Raw genomic sequence first — 15,246 nt, 5'->3', positions numbered from 1 at the left:
TAGGACTTTTATATATTCCTGGAATATACGAATGCCAGAAATGTTTGTATTCAGGTACCTGTCCCTTGAATATCCCCAGAAGAAGGTAGCACTCAACAGTGGAACAACAATTAAGTACTTTCATAGTGCAAAAAAGTGAATATTTCTCAAGGTAAGTGATGACCTAATCCTTTGGCTCCAGTTCCTTTCAGCTTTTGAGAAGTTAAAATGAGTTCAGCATTTGTATAACATTTCCTGCTGAACAAATGTGCTCATATACATTTTATACAAGTTTTCTGGCTCTCCACAGGATATGTTCATCCATATGTGCCTTGCAAACTTCATTTATGGCTGCCAGTGCAGTGCTGCTTACTTGATGGCCTAAATATCTAGGAATGGATGGTTTATAATCTCTTGGGCCTTGTGGTGTAACTTCTGGTACCAGAACCAGAGGTTCTGGAACCAGAGATTCAACCCATTGTTTTTTTCCCCTACTTCACTTCGTGTATAGCAATGAGTTTGTGATCCTAGTTGTGCTGATTTTCTCTTAAGATGAGTGTGGGAAGAACAACTTCAAAGATTTTCTTTAGGAAATCCAAAGTAGAAAGACCTAAGGAGCAAAAACTAAATTTTAGAGTTAAACAGCCTGCACCACAGGTGCTGGAACAAGGGGTGCAGGGGTTGCTGCAGCACCACCTATCTTTGAGTGCTTTCCATTAGACACAGGGTTTATAGTTTGGTTCAATGGCTCTCAGCACCCCCACTATACAAATTGTTCCAGCACCACTAGCCAGCACTAGATCAATCCTTATATTACTTGCAGATTGTACTTCCAGTGGTATGAATTTTGGCTTATCAAAAATAGATTTAATCTGGATGTAAATATTTATTGTAGGCCTCTAGTTCAGCCTATTTGTAAATGTACATGCACCCATACAAAATCCACTTTGGGCCTCAATCAGGTTTTGATGAAAGTTTCACTTATTTTCATAAACGAAAAGAGGCTTTGGCCAAACCTTTCTGTTTTGTATATTGTCTAAGGAAGGACTTTAATTCTTTAAAAACCACCACCTACAACTGAACATTGTGTTAAAACACACAAGTATAGTCACTAAAGTCCCTGTGGTAGGACCGGGAGAAACCCATACAAACTGAGAGCGCATTTGCTAATGCAGATTATAAGGGCCTTAATTTTCAAAGGGTTTCACAAAATGTAGTGACATGACTCGCAATGAGACATATTTCACTGCATGACACCAACACATTCCTCCTGTCTTCAACATGTGGTGTTGATGAACCTGATATAAATGTGCACATAGATATATTGCCAGATGGATGAAGTGTAATTAGTTCTTATTTTAGGTGTAATAAGAACTTGGTATTTGCTATGTGGTAAATACTAGATAAGAACGGCACAATTCCCCAGCATAGTTGGTGGATAGGGCATTATTCTTTAGAAATTGCAGCTTTCATTGTTGATGTTAACCCATTACTTTGATTTGATTCCCCTTTTCTCTTTCTTAGGTATCACTATTGTGTGGACTTAAATAAGCTCCCAGTTCCAAGAGGCTCATTTATATGGTATTTATATCACAGTGACATCTTTCTCCTTTTTGTGTGTGCTTGTTTTGATTTAGTATATTAGGTCCCTTTAGTACCAAGAAAACATGGTGCTCCTCTCTGGCTGATAAATTCTGATGATTACTCTCGTTCTGTTTTCTTATGTGAGGAGACATTTTAATATTGCCTTCTCATCCATCAAATCTCTTCTTCATCTTGGAGACTCAAGCAACTATCCTATTGGGAAGTGATTTCTTGTGTTATTTTCTAAAGGTGAACTGTGTCTGGCCACTGCTTTTAATCATATTTTAAAGGCAAAGTGTTTGCTGAGACATTATGTTATCAAAAGAATCTTTTAGCACATCTCCCAGGGGCATTTCCAAACTTGGACTCTGTCTTTCGCCAACCCTTTCTGTTGTCTAGAAATTGCAGAGAAGCAAGGAATCAGTGGTATTAGCATCAACCTGTATATTTTTCCATTAACAACTTAGAATTGGCTACTCCCCTAAAATACCAAGTTAGATACTATTCCTGGAACACACTGTGAGCCGCCTCCCTCCTAAAAAGAGACATTTGTATTTATATTCATAACTAGGAAACGGATTTTAATTTCTTATATTGAGGCTGCAGATTGCAGCAAATAGAGATTTGTCCTTGTGTCCAAGGGATGATAAGATTTCATTTGTTTTCTGCTGGCAAGGATCAAAGATCCTGTTTTTGTCAGTAGGTCTTTGATATGCAGGAACAGCCACCTTGGAAGCCAAAATGGCATTATGCTGATTTTTTGCACCTGAATGGTGTTAGAGGTGAACAATTAGCAGACTCTTGCTTGAGAACCTCAAGAGACCATGACTCTAGACATTGTCAGGCTTCACAAACAAATAAAGAATAATGAAGCTGGGCACAACAGGAAGTGTATATTGGTACAATCAGCTTCTGGATTGCATCAATTGATCTTCTGTCAGACTCCACATTAAGTATTTGGAGTGAAATGTCTTTTGTAAAATCTCATTATTTTCAAAGGAACAGTGTTCTGCATGGCAGGCTGGTTGCACCTGGTTACTGGCCAGCCACAAACTTAGTTGCAAGATGATCATTCCTTACTACTGGAAAGAAATCAGTATCATTTCTCAGTCTGAGAGCTCGGAGTGGCATCTGATGGGTGGTCGAAGGGCACTGCACCTATCATACTCCAGCTTGCTGCAGAAATTGTCATTTTAAATCACAGCAGGAGATGAGATTTGGGGCATTTTAGGGCTGCAATTTATCCACTTAGTGTACCCTGAGTTACTCCTGTGTATTAATGTAACAGACCTATATGAAACATTCTTTTACTGGTGAGCCTGGAGAGTTCTTGTCTGATCTCAGCTAGTGTGACAGTGAGCAGTAGCAGAGATCTTCCATCTATTCCCGAGGTGGCATTCCCAGCCTTCAAAGCCCCAAAAGCAAACATTTTTTCAAGAAGATTTACTGAGGTCAATACAGTCCTGCCAATTCTACTGCTTTCCTGGCAGGCTACTAGTTTTTAGCACGTCCTATTGGGAAACCTAAGCACTCTGGGATAAACAGATGGTTATTTCATATCAGATTGGAGTGATGTATATTTGTAAAATAATAGAGCAGGCAGCTAACGGTTTCCATCAAAAATAATAATTTATTTCCTTGTTTTTCTCGTAATTTAGAGTATCCAGTTCCAGATTTGCCAGACTCTGTAACAAGACATCATTCTAAGTATATTTCTTTCTCTCTCCCTCACCTGTCCCCCATGTCCTTATTTCTCAGGTTTCCCATTTAATCCCTTTTAAGTTTGAAATTTGCTGTAAGAGCTTCTTGGCTCCCTTGTAATATTTCAGGTTGTCCCTTGGGTAAAAGATCAAATTGTTTTGCAGTAAAAGAAATGTTTTTTTGGATCCTGGACTTTCCACAGGTGCAACTTCAAGAAGTCCTTCAGTGCTACATCTTCTAATCTGCACCAGTACAGAGTGTTTGAAATGGCTTAATCTTTCTGAATTTCTCTTTGACAACCCCTCTGGAGTTGGCTGATATGTATAGTAGGGATGGTCCTTGTTTCCCTGTCTCACTTTTTAGGATATGTCACCATGAAAATTAAGAGTGTGAGAAATCTGATATGGACATTAATGTGTGATTATTTGCACTCTTTTGGCTTCTCTTATAAACTGTCTATACACTGTTGTTATTTATTCTTTCACACCCTGTCACGGGACGACGACTCACTGGTGCGGTACCTCCTGTTGGTCGTCCTGGGAATTAGCTCTTTCAGCCAGGAGCGCACTCTGCAGGCCGGGGTCTCCCCAGCCACTGGCCCCCGTGTCCCTCCCGGACCCCGGTGCCCTCCTCTCCAGGGTTGTCAGTCACCATCTAGCCCCCGCTCCCTGGGGCAGACTGCAGTCTATGAACCACTCATCATTTGCAAGGGGGGTTGAACCAGCTGCCTCTGCCTATATCTGGGCTGTCCCTCTGCAGCCCCAGTACCCTTTCATAGGTCTTTAACTTAGCCTTCAGCCTGGGGCTTTACTAGGCTGGAGCTCCCCAGCCCCCTCTGCCCTTCCCCAGCACTGCTCCATTTCAGGTACCCTACTAGCACCTTTTGTGCATCCTTAACTAGGCCTGCAGTCTGGGGGTTTGCTAGGATGGAGCTCCCCAGCTCCCTCTGCCCTTCCCCAGCACTCCTTCACCCTAGGTACCCTTCCTAGCTTCCCAGGCAGCCGGATCCTTCTTTCTCTAGGAAGCTAGAGAGAGTATCTGTGTCCTGGCCCACTGCCCTCTTATAAGGATCAGCTGGGCCCTGATTGCATGGGCTACAGCTGTGGCTGCTTTCCCAATTAGCCCAGCTTTCCTCGCTGCAGCCCTCTCCAGGGCTGCTTTGTCCCCTTCCGGCAGGAGTGGGATTACCACCCCACTACACACCCCCAAATGCATGTGGTGCCACGGAGGCACATAAAACAAACATAGTTCATACTCTGGAGAACTTGGAATCTAGGCTCCTGATTCTGCACCACGATCTGTGTGGGATGCACCCTCCATTCACTAGGAGCTCCATTGATTTCAAGAAGATCCCACTCCAGCATAAGGGACCACTTCTAGAGCCCTGCAAATCTGTGGATATCTGTGGACTGTGTTTGCAGATCATGGATCAGATGGCAGATACAAATTTTGTATCCACGCAGGGCTCTAACCACCTGTGAGGATCAGATTAAAGGATTGGTACTGAAGTGCAGAGGAGACAGAACAGAAAGAAGAGAGAGGGGATATAAGCAACATGGGTCACAAAAACAAGTTAGCTTAGTAGTGTAGCTCATGTCTAGTTGCTGTTTGTTTTTTAAAAGTTTATTGATTTATATATATATGTATATATATATATATATACATATATATATATGTAATTCAAAACTGAATCTGGATATTTGTTTTTAGTGGTGTACGTGTACAGTAGGAATAGGTGATCATGAGATTGCTCGGGAGAGAAGGCAGGTGGGAGAGGGGATATGGTGGGGTATGGCAAAGGACAGTAGTACACAACCACAAGTAGGACAAGAAGACAACACTGCAAAGACTCAAATTGGAGAGGTGCTGTCATAAATATAAAGGAAAGACTAACCACCTTTAAATCCCTCCTAGCCAGAGGAAAAACCCTTTCACCTGTAAAGGGTTAAGAAGCTAAAGATAACCTCGCTGGCACCTGACCAAAATGACCAATGAGGAGACAAGATACTTTCAAAGCTGGAGGGGGAAGGGGAGGGGGGAAAACAAAGGGTCCTATCTGTCTGTGTGATGCTTTTGCCGGGACCAGAGCAGGAATGCAGATCAGAACTCCTGTAAAGAGTTAGTAAGCAATCTAGTTAGATATGCGTTAGATTCTGTTTTGTTTAAATGGCTGATAAAATAAGTTGTGCTGAATGGAATGTATATCCCTGTTTTTGTGTCTTTTTGTAACTTAAGGTTTTGCCTAGAGGGATTCTCTCTGTTTTGAATCTGACTACTCTGTAAGGTATTTCCCTTCCTGATTTTACTGGGGTTTTTGTTTTACTTTTTTCTTTAATTAAAGTTCTCTTTTAAGAACCTGATTGCTTTTTCCTTGTTCTTAAGATCCAAGGATTTGGGTCTGTGTTCACCTATGCAAATTAGTGAGGATTTTTATCAAGCCTTCCCCAGGAAAGGGGGTGTAGTGCGTGGGGGGGATATTTTGGGGGGGAGACGTTTCCAAGTAAGCACTTCCCCTTTTATTTTTGTTAGACACTTTGGTGGTGGCAGCATAAAGGTTCAAGGACAAAAGGTAAAAGTTTGTAATTTGGGGAAGTTTTAACCTAAGCTGGTAAGAATAAGCTTAGGGGGTCTTTCATTCAGGTCCCCACATCTGTACCCTAGAGTTCAGAGAGGGGAAGGAACCTTGACAGGTGCCCTGGGCAGAGCTGAGTGTAGCTTCAGGAAGGGAAGGCTGGGAAGGAAGCCTGATACAGGGTATGAGGTTTGGCTGGAAAGACACTGGGATCTCAGCTAGTCCAGGAGGGAATCAAGAGTTTCCAAAAGGAAAAGCTAGAAGGCCTGGGTGGAAAAATGCCAACCAGTGGGCACAAAACAATGTATTGAAGCTTAGCTTTCAAGGCTTAGACTTTGCATAGTTGTACTACCGTTCATGAGATTCTTAAGGAGAAAAAAAGGTCACATTTTACACAAAAGAAAGCTATTTTAGTGATGAAAATGGACAAAAGTTCTTCTGGGCCAAATTTTTGCAAAAATCAGTGTCAAAATCATCTCATAGTCCTACTCAAAGATTGAAATGTCTCTGATGTAAGTTAATGAACAATATGCTTCCCTAGTGTAACTCCATTGTCAGTGAGGATGGAGATATCTCTTCTAGCATAGAAGTCTTCTCTTGGGAATAGGGCTTAAATTAAAAAATGGCATATTGAGCATGAAGGTTCAACCACTCATATTGTGTCAGCCCTCTCGCACCATGGAGGTGCATCAAAAGGCATGGGGTTATTCATTGTTGAATCATTCACAAGTTAATGCGAGATACTTTCCTTTTTCTCCCTTCTGCTCTGCAGAAATGAGAATGTGGTCCTTCAAATCTAGAGTGTTGGGGGCATTCTTTGTGCTGATTGAACAATAAGTTGATGGCAGTTTCTATTCATTTTACCTCCTTACAGGTTAGCAAACTCGTGCTAGATTTCACATAGTTTTTTGGTAATAGGCATGTAAAAATGCTTTGGTAAACTCTCAATGTAATTTGTCTGTTTTCAGCATAATTTCTTAATACTTCAATACTGAAGTGCCACTAAACGCAGGATAATAATGTGACAAATATGGCAATTTCCTACAATATCCTGGACAAACCTTCTTGAATGAAATTAAACTTTAGTAAATGAAGCCTAAGTGTCTTATGAGGTCATTGTATTATAATGAATATGTTTGTGTATTATTGTGGGATTGTATGTAATGTCTCGAGAGGGAGACATGACTAAGGTAAACCTGAAAATTGTTATGAGCTTCAAAGGACTATTTGAAACAATGTGAACTTTTACAGTTAAGTGGGTTTCCCAGGGGAGTGACATGCAAATGTAATTCCTGGTGTTATGCACCAGCCTTTTGAAGCTGTGCCCCAAGGAGAATCCCATTGTCTACAGATTACCTATTCCCAGATCAAATACACAGACTGTATAAAGGAGGGACTAAATTTTTCATGAGTGAGCTCATTCTGAGCTAACAGTGCTATGAACTTGTGACTGCAGAAAAACCCTTTGGTGGGGTTTGAAGGACTGCTCATCTGCCAGAGACCTTGGTGGAACTGAGGTGATCTCTGGTGATCTTATTAGCATGGGTGGAGATTCCTTTATTGTTTTTAATGTTTTCTCTGTATTGCTTTCACCTTAACAATAAAAGTTCTTGCTTAGAGCTGTGTGGTAACTTAACTGTGGCAATCACACTGTTTGTAGCCTCTAAGGAAGGAAAGCAAAGCAGGCCTGCTAAGGCAGTCTGACTTGCTGGGGAACTCATAGCGTAGGCAGGAAACTGTGCAGCCAGGAAATACCCCATCAGGAGGGAGCGAGACATGGGTCTCCACCCAAGAGAGATAACAGCTGGGAAGCCGGAAGCCTTGCAGGGCCACAGAGGGGGAATACAGGTGCAGTTGCCCTGAACTGTGGCAAATAGTATAATGGAAGTTTGGACAGCTTTGACATTCCTTATGAAACACACTTACAACACAGAGATAATTAATGAAGAATTCAATTGATTGATTAGATGAAAGTGAAAAGCTCCAAATAAGAGTATCTTAAGGTGCAGTGTGCTTCCACAGCAGCCCTGGGAACTACAAGTTGTGGACTACAAACTGCAGCACGTTGGGAGAATTTCCTGGTTCCTGCCAGGATGTACCCTCCAGCCCCCTAGCAGGACATTTCAGCACGGACTGAGCTGGGAGCAGGTACCGGGCAAGCAGAGAGGAGGCAGCCGGACTGTAATCCTGTTCTATGTTCTTTACAGAATAAAGCCTTGTTCCTGGACGTTTGTCTGAGCGGGTCTGGTCTGAGGTGAACACACACTGACACACAATGCAGAGAACACAAAAGAGCTTCAAGTTTTCCAGTTTCCCAAAGTTGTGTAAAAAGTCGCAAGGCAGGCTTCCCCTATCTTGAACAAACTCAGACTGTGTCAGTGAACAGGAGAGGGGGTTACATTTTTTTTTTTAGTTATTGGTGCCATGACTCGAATAGGGGAAGTTTAATTTTTTGCACACAGTAGGGAAGCTGACACAAGAGAGAACCAGGACAGCATGGATTCACAGTTTGAAGCCCAAGGGGGTTGGCCTGACTCTGGTTTGGTGTCAGTAAAAGTAGAGACCCCCAATAGGTGTTGTAGCCAGGAGACTCCTGTTACTCAGGGTGAAGGTATTGGGGGGTCAGGAGTAATCTTGGGGAGGAACTCAGTAATGCCATAACTCCCTGCACAGCACCAAATCCTTGGGGTTCCTGTGTTCAGTGGTGGTGCAGATTGCAGACATAAAGGACTAGATAAAAGGTATACAGTACCTGCTAACAGCCACTGGCATTCCTGAACTTTTGAAGTTCCCCACCCACATCAGATATCTGAGTGGGGTCCCCTGTAAATTAGTCCTTAATCTGCTGCCCCAGGAGCAGTTTCCAGCACAAGCTATTGAAGAGCTTAGAGCAGAGTACAGTGACTGCCATTTATCTCTGGACCTCATGAGACTTTTATGAGAGACACCCATGCCATAGAGAGACAGCTTCATCTATGCCATCAAGTTAGAGGCACCACTGTGGGTAGTAGAGGAGACGCTCCTGGAGGGCCACCCTTTCCCTGATTGGGACTATAAGTAGACACAGCAGTTCATGCAGGGCATCCGAGAGCGAGAAGTTTGGGACAGGTTGGCACCTATGCAGCCTTGCTACATGACATTCTGGCATCTACAAAGAGAACTGCGCCAGCTGGCTTGGGAGAGGAACGTAGAGGGTAGAACGGATATACCAGCCCAGAGGATAATCAGCATGCAACAAGCTGCCCTGTCATGTGGTGCTGTGCAGGCTGTTCCCAAGGTGCCTCCACCCAGCAGTACCCCAGATCACGTGATGCTGGAGGCAGTGAAGGGCCTAACTGGGCTAGTCCAAGAACTGACTGTCCTCCAGAGCCAGAGAGAGAGAATTCTAGGAGAGAATGGGACAACTAGAGGTAAAGTGCTGCAGCAGGATGCAGTAGCGAAGACAACACCTCAAAATTCTAGATGGGGAAGTGGGCAAGGTACCCCTGATGTTAGTATTGGTGGCATCAGAGGCCATTTCATATACCATCGTTGTGGACAAGAAGGCCACATAGCCCGGGGCTGCCGTCAACCCCCTCAGCCCCACCCCATGGGGCCAGGGCAAGTTGTGGCTCTCTCTTCTTTAAACTGCTAAAGCCTGACACCAAGAGGTAGGTGAAGGGCATAGAGCTGGTGAGAAGTACCCCAGTAGCATCAGTGTGCACCACTTCCCAGTGTAATCTACCAGTTGCAACCTGTCATCCTGGCCTGGTGGGGCTCTTGAATGAGGAAACTGTTGAAGTGAATGGTATCCTGTGCAAGGCTCTAACTGATTCAGAGTCTCAGGTCAAACCATCACAGAGGATTTCTGGAGAAACCACCCTGCCCTGGGCAAGTTGCATCCCATGCCTGTAGATATCCTAATAGAGGGAGCGGTGGCCAAGGAGTCTCCCATCAAGGAGCAATCAAGTTAGTTCTTGGCTGAACCTACAAGGGAGTCCCTGCCCTTGTGGTGCCTGGGATGAAGTACTGCCAGGGAGTTCCCATGTTGTTTGAAACAAATGTCATCCGTTCAAGTTGGCGGGATTTAGCTAACCAGTGGGGGAACCAATTCCCTGCCTGCCTGAAAGGGAAGTCACCAGTGTGGTATGCAGCCTAGAAGCAAGTGATCTCTGGCCAACAGAGGCCATCCTTGCGATAAACTGGCAAGCGGCCCATCTTGTTAGGAGCTGGAGAAGGAAGAATTGTACCTGTGAAGGCCCCTTGGTGTACTGGATGGGGACCATACAGTAGAAGCTGATGCTAAGACTTACCTGCCAGAAGACCTGAGGGTGGAGGAAGGCATAATGGATGTTGAACATGAGAAGGCTTATATTCATCTGTAGAATGTAGGACAAACAACAGAGGTAATAAAGAGGAACCAGCATCTAGCTACAGCTTCAGTAGTCTACAGCATGGCTAGCATGAGCAGCAACTTAAAATATTCTCCAGGACAAGCACTGAGGGAAGTGGCACAGGCTGATGCTGCTGTGCAGGAAGTGGACCAAAGTCAGGTAGCTGTGCAGGACCCAGCTCAACTGAAGATATTGGAAAAGTTGCTGAGGCGGAATGCAGACGTATTCTCTCAAAATGATCTCAACTTGGGCTGCACTTCCACAGTCAAGCATGAGATACTGCTGATTGATACTAGTCCTGTGAGGCAACCCTATCAGAGAATACCTCTGGCACAATACCAGGAGCTCTGTAAAGACCTGCAGGGGATGGTGGAGGCAGGAGCAATCAGACCGAGTCAAAGCCCTTATGCTTCACCAATGATGGTGGCGAGGAAGAAAGATGGTTCTATGAGACTGTGTATTGACAACAGACAGATGAATGCTAAAACCACTCGAGATGCATTTCCTCTGCCCCGTATCGAAGATGCCATTTTAACTCCAAGAACTCCAGTTTATGGGTGGAGTACTTTTTATTACTCCACACTGGATCTTACCTCAGGATATTGGCAGGTAGAAATGGCAGAGGAGGATAAACCCAAAACCACATTCATCACCCTATGGAGCTCTTTAAATGTAATCTGATGCCTTTCGGTCTACAGAATGCCCCGGCTACCTTCCAGAGGCTGATGATGCCTGTCTTTGGGGATTTAAACTTCTCAGCAGTACTGATTTACCTTGATGATGTCATATCATTCTCCCGTACTTTTGAGGAGCACCTACAGCTCCTGGAGATGGTTTTTGATAGACTCCGTCAACACGGTCTCAAGCTGAAGCCCAAGAAGTGTCACCTGATACGAGAAGAGTTAGGATACCTTGAGCACATAGTGTCGGCCCAAGACATTGCAACAGATCCAAATAAGATACAGTAGGTGAGGGATTGGAAGACCCCTAACAAGAGGGAAGTGTTACAGTTTCTTAGATTCAGTGGTTATTACAGGAGATACATCAAAGGTTACTCCAAACCGGCAGCCCCTTTATTCAGATTAACTGCAGGTGAAGTCCAGACCAGAAGGAGAAATCAGAGTGGTCCCACTAAGATGCCCAATTTTGTTTGGACAGAGGAATATGACCAAGTTTTCACAGAGCTGAAGACAAAGCTGACTACTACACCAATACTGGGATATGCTGACTACAGCTTAAAATTCATAGTCCAGATAGATGCATCCACAGAGGGGCTAGGAGCTGTACTGGCTCAGGTTCAGGCAGGGAAGGAGAGGATCATAGTTTATGCCAGCATGGGCTTAACTCCCTCAGAAAAAAAATACTCTGCCCATAAACTGGAGTTCTTGGCGTTAAAATGGGTGGCGGCAGATAAATTTAGAGACTATCTACTAGGACACCAATTTACAGTGCTGACTGACAGCAATCCACTGACCTATGTTACTACCACTGCTAAATTGGATGCAAACAGTCAAAGGTAGATGGCAAAGCTGGCAGAGTTCAACTTCGACATAAAGTACCGGCCTGGGAGAAGTAATACCAATGCTGATGGCTTGTCTCAGTTACCCCAGGAGGAGGTGGCTACAGTTCTGAATGCTGGATGCAATGTGTCCTCCATAGCAACCCAGGGTGAATGCCAAAAGAATGCAATGGAGAGAGATGAGCCACACTGTAGGCTAGGCATAGAATTAATCCCAGGCCTACCTAAGGAAGAATTGAGGAGGCTGCAGGAAAAGGATGCAGTAATCTTCTGAATAATGACTACCTACCCAGGCAATGGGCACCCAGTGCCTGGAAGAGGCAGAAGGAAGAAACACCAGTGCGGACATTACTGAATCAATGTAAGTGATTGCAGCTGGTAGAGGGGATCCTTTACAGGACGACAACAATTCCAGGAGAGGGACAGATCCAACAGGTGGTGCTGCCCGAGGAACCCCAGAGAGAAGTGTTCAAAGCTCTGCACATGGACATGGGACAGATGGGCATTGACTGTACAGTGGATCTCATCCACACTCGCTGTTATTGGCCAGGCATGCAGTCCACCATCCAGGGGTGCTGCTTCTTTTGCTAAAGGTGCTGCCTAAGAAAGAGAGGCATCTCTGAAGGCCGAGCTCCACTTACCTCAATGCCTACCAGTAGGCTTCTGTAGCTAGTGTGCCTCGATTTTCTCACCCAGAGGGTGCATCAAGAATGTCCTTGTAGTCACTGACCACTTCACTCACTATGCTCAGGCATATCCTACTCGTGACCAGCGCGCATCTACTGTGGCCAAGGTGATGTGGAAACAGTTCATCTGCTACTATGGCGTCCCTGAAAGGATACATATGGACGAGGAGGGAGAAATTTTGAAAGTAATCTCCTGGTCCAGCTTTGGAATCTATTGGGGACTTCAAAGAGCAAAACCACGCCCTACCACCCTCAAGGGAATGGGAATACTGAGTGTTTCCACCGAACACTCATGAATATGCTGGGAACCCTGCGTCTGGACCAAAAGGCAAACTGGAAGGATTGTGTTGAACCCATGACTCATGCCTATAACTGCATCCGGCATGAGTCCACTGGGTTTTTCCCATTCTTCTTAATGTTTGGCTGGCACCCCAGGCTGAAGGTAGATCTTGCCCTGGGTATCCCTCATCGGGGAGATGAGGGGGTGGAGGTGGAGTAGTACATCTCCCGGCTAAGGGAATGCTTAGAGAAAGCATATCATCAGGGTGCACAGGCATCTGAAGCTGCCAGACTTCACCAGAAACAATACTATGACCATCAGACGTGAGAAGCCCCTCCAGAAGTCCTGGAGACAGGGTGCTAGTAATCAGGGAGAAGAAAGGGAGACAGAAACTGGGAGACAGATGGGAACCAATCCCCTATATTGTGATCAGAAGACAAGGGGACTTGCCTGTCTATGCTGTACAGCTGGAATCAGGAGGACAGGAATGAGTGATACACCGTAACCCAATTACATTATGCATGTTTCTACCTATTAGTGGAGTTAATCAACCAGCAGACAGGAGGTACAAATGGAGGAAGCCAAGCTGGGTCTTGAGGGAAACTTCCCATTGGAGGCAGCGGTCGGAAAGGAATTTATTGGTGGCTCTGTAGATAGACCAGGCTGCTATAGGGGAAAGAAAACCAGTAGGGGGATGATGTACACAAGGGATACCCTGGACCTGGGGGATGGGCAGTGCAATGAAGGGGTGTCAGGACTACACTGTATTGAGTCACAAGGTCCAGACCCAGACCCAGACCAAGACTATCTTGACTCAGACCCTCAGTACTCTGACCTGGAAGAGCCTGATCACACCATGGGGACCACAGGAGGAGACCGACCAAACTGAGGAGAGTCTGAACAAACCTAATTGAACTGGAGAAGGGCAGACAGAATGGAGAGGTGCCCAGAGATAGTTCACCAGCTCCTCAGCCCTCAACAAGACAGCGAAGGGCACCTGTCCAGCTTGATTTGGAACAGTGGGCTGCCTGATGAAAGAGGAGCAGAGACTGGGGTTTGGCTAGTGTTGCTGTGTGGGGTGATGTGCGGTAGAAAGCTCTTAGAAACATTGAAAAGGGGGTGGCATGTGATAATCAATCTGAGAGGTTTAAACTAAGGAAAGGGACGAGGTCACCCTTTCGATAAGTGGGGGAAGGGTGTAGCCCAAGGTCCAGTGTGCTTCAACAGAAGCCCTGGGAACTACAAGTTGTGGACTACAAACTGTGGCATGTTGGGAGTACTTCCTGGTTCCTGCCAGGATGTAGCCTCTGAGCCCCCTCCGCCCCGCAGCGGGACGACTCAGCACTGACTGAGCTGGGAGCAGGTATCGGGCAAGCAGAGAGGAGGCTGCTGGACTGTAATCCTGTCCTATGTTCTTTACAGAATAAAGTCCTGTTCCTGGTGGTTTGTCTGAGTGGGTCTGGTCTGAGGTGAACACACACTGACACACAACACTGAGCACACAAAGGAGCGTCAGGCCCAGTTTCCCAAAGTTGTCTACAAAATAGCAAGGCAGACTTCCCCGATCTTGAACAACCTCATACTGGGCCAGTGAACCGGGGGTTACATAAGAAAGCAAGAATGATACAAGTGAAAGCAAAGTCAAGGTAACTGCATGTACTTTAGGACTCTGGTGGTCTAGGAAAATGAGGCAAATGGGAAGGTGTCAACGGTGTTACTTTATTATTGCTCTGTTGATTCCGACAGTGTCATTATTGTGCATGCTTTACAACAGACTGTAATTTAAAGGCACATGAAACTTAATGAACAGTGCATCATGTAGACTTGCAATTTGCAGCTTTTCAGATCTGGTGGGTTCCAGAAGGGATTTGAAAAAGATCAGGAGGGGACTTGGGGAAGCAGAGTCATGGATATAGCAACAAAGACATTACAAATGGAGAGGAATTAGGATAGTAAGGACAACAATGCTGAGGTATAGGTTCACTCACAGGCCCCGACTTTCTGATTTTCCTGATGGGTGCTCGACCCCACACTCCACCCCAGACCCCACCCCCCACTCCATCCTTTCCCCCAAGACCCCACCTCCACCCTGCTCCCCCACTTCCCGCCCATTCCTTCCCCTCCCCCGAGCATGCCCCGCCCCCACTCCTTCCCCTCCTCCTTCCCCTCCCGTGTCTCCTGCCTCCAGCTTCTCCCAGCTCAGCCTAGGTGCCTCGCCAGGCCAAACTGCCCTGCTCCTGGGGCCCAGTGTGCGGGGCTTGGACATGCACAGAGCTTTGTGCCTGGGGGTGGGGGCATGGCCCAGATTGCGGACAGCCAACACCAGATCAACCGGCTCCTCAGCTGCCTTGGCCATAGCCTGGCCCTCTTCCCCCTTAGTGCGCTGAGCTGTTTCCTCCCCACACTGCCCCACAGATGCAGGCTGGTCCCCCACCCACACTGCCCCTGGATGCTGGCCCCTCCCGGTCACTGCTCTGCAGCCCATCAGCTGCCTGAGAGAACCTGGCTGGGGAGGTGGCTTCCGCTCCCTGCCAGAGCCCAGCTGCTGGGGA

Source organism: Dermochelys coriacea, chromosome 1, assembly GCF_009764565.3.
Source record: "Dermochelys coriacea isolate rDerCor1 chromosome 1, rDerCor1.pri.v4, whole genome shotgun sequence".
Lineage (NCBI taxonomy): Eukaryota > Metazoa > Chordata > Testudines > Dermochelyidae > Dermochelys > Dermochelys coriacea.
The sequence above is the reverse complement of the archived record's forward strand: the minus strand, read 5'-3'. Positions refer to the sequence as shown.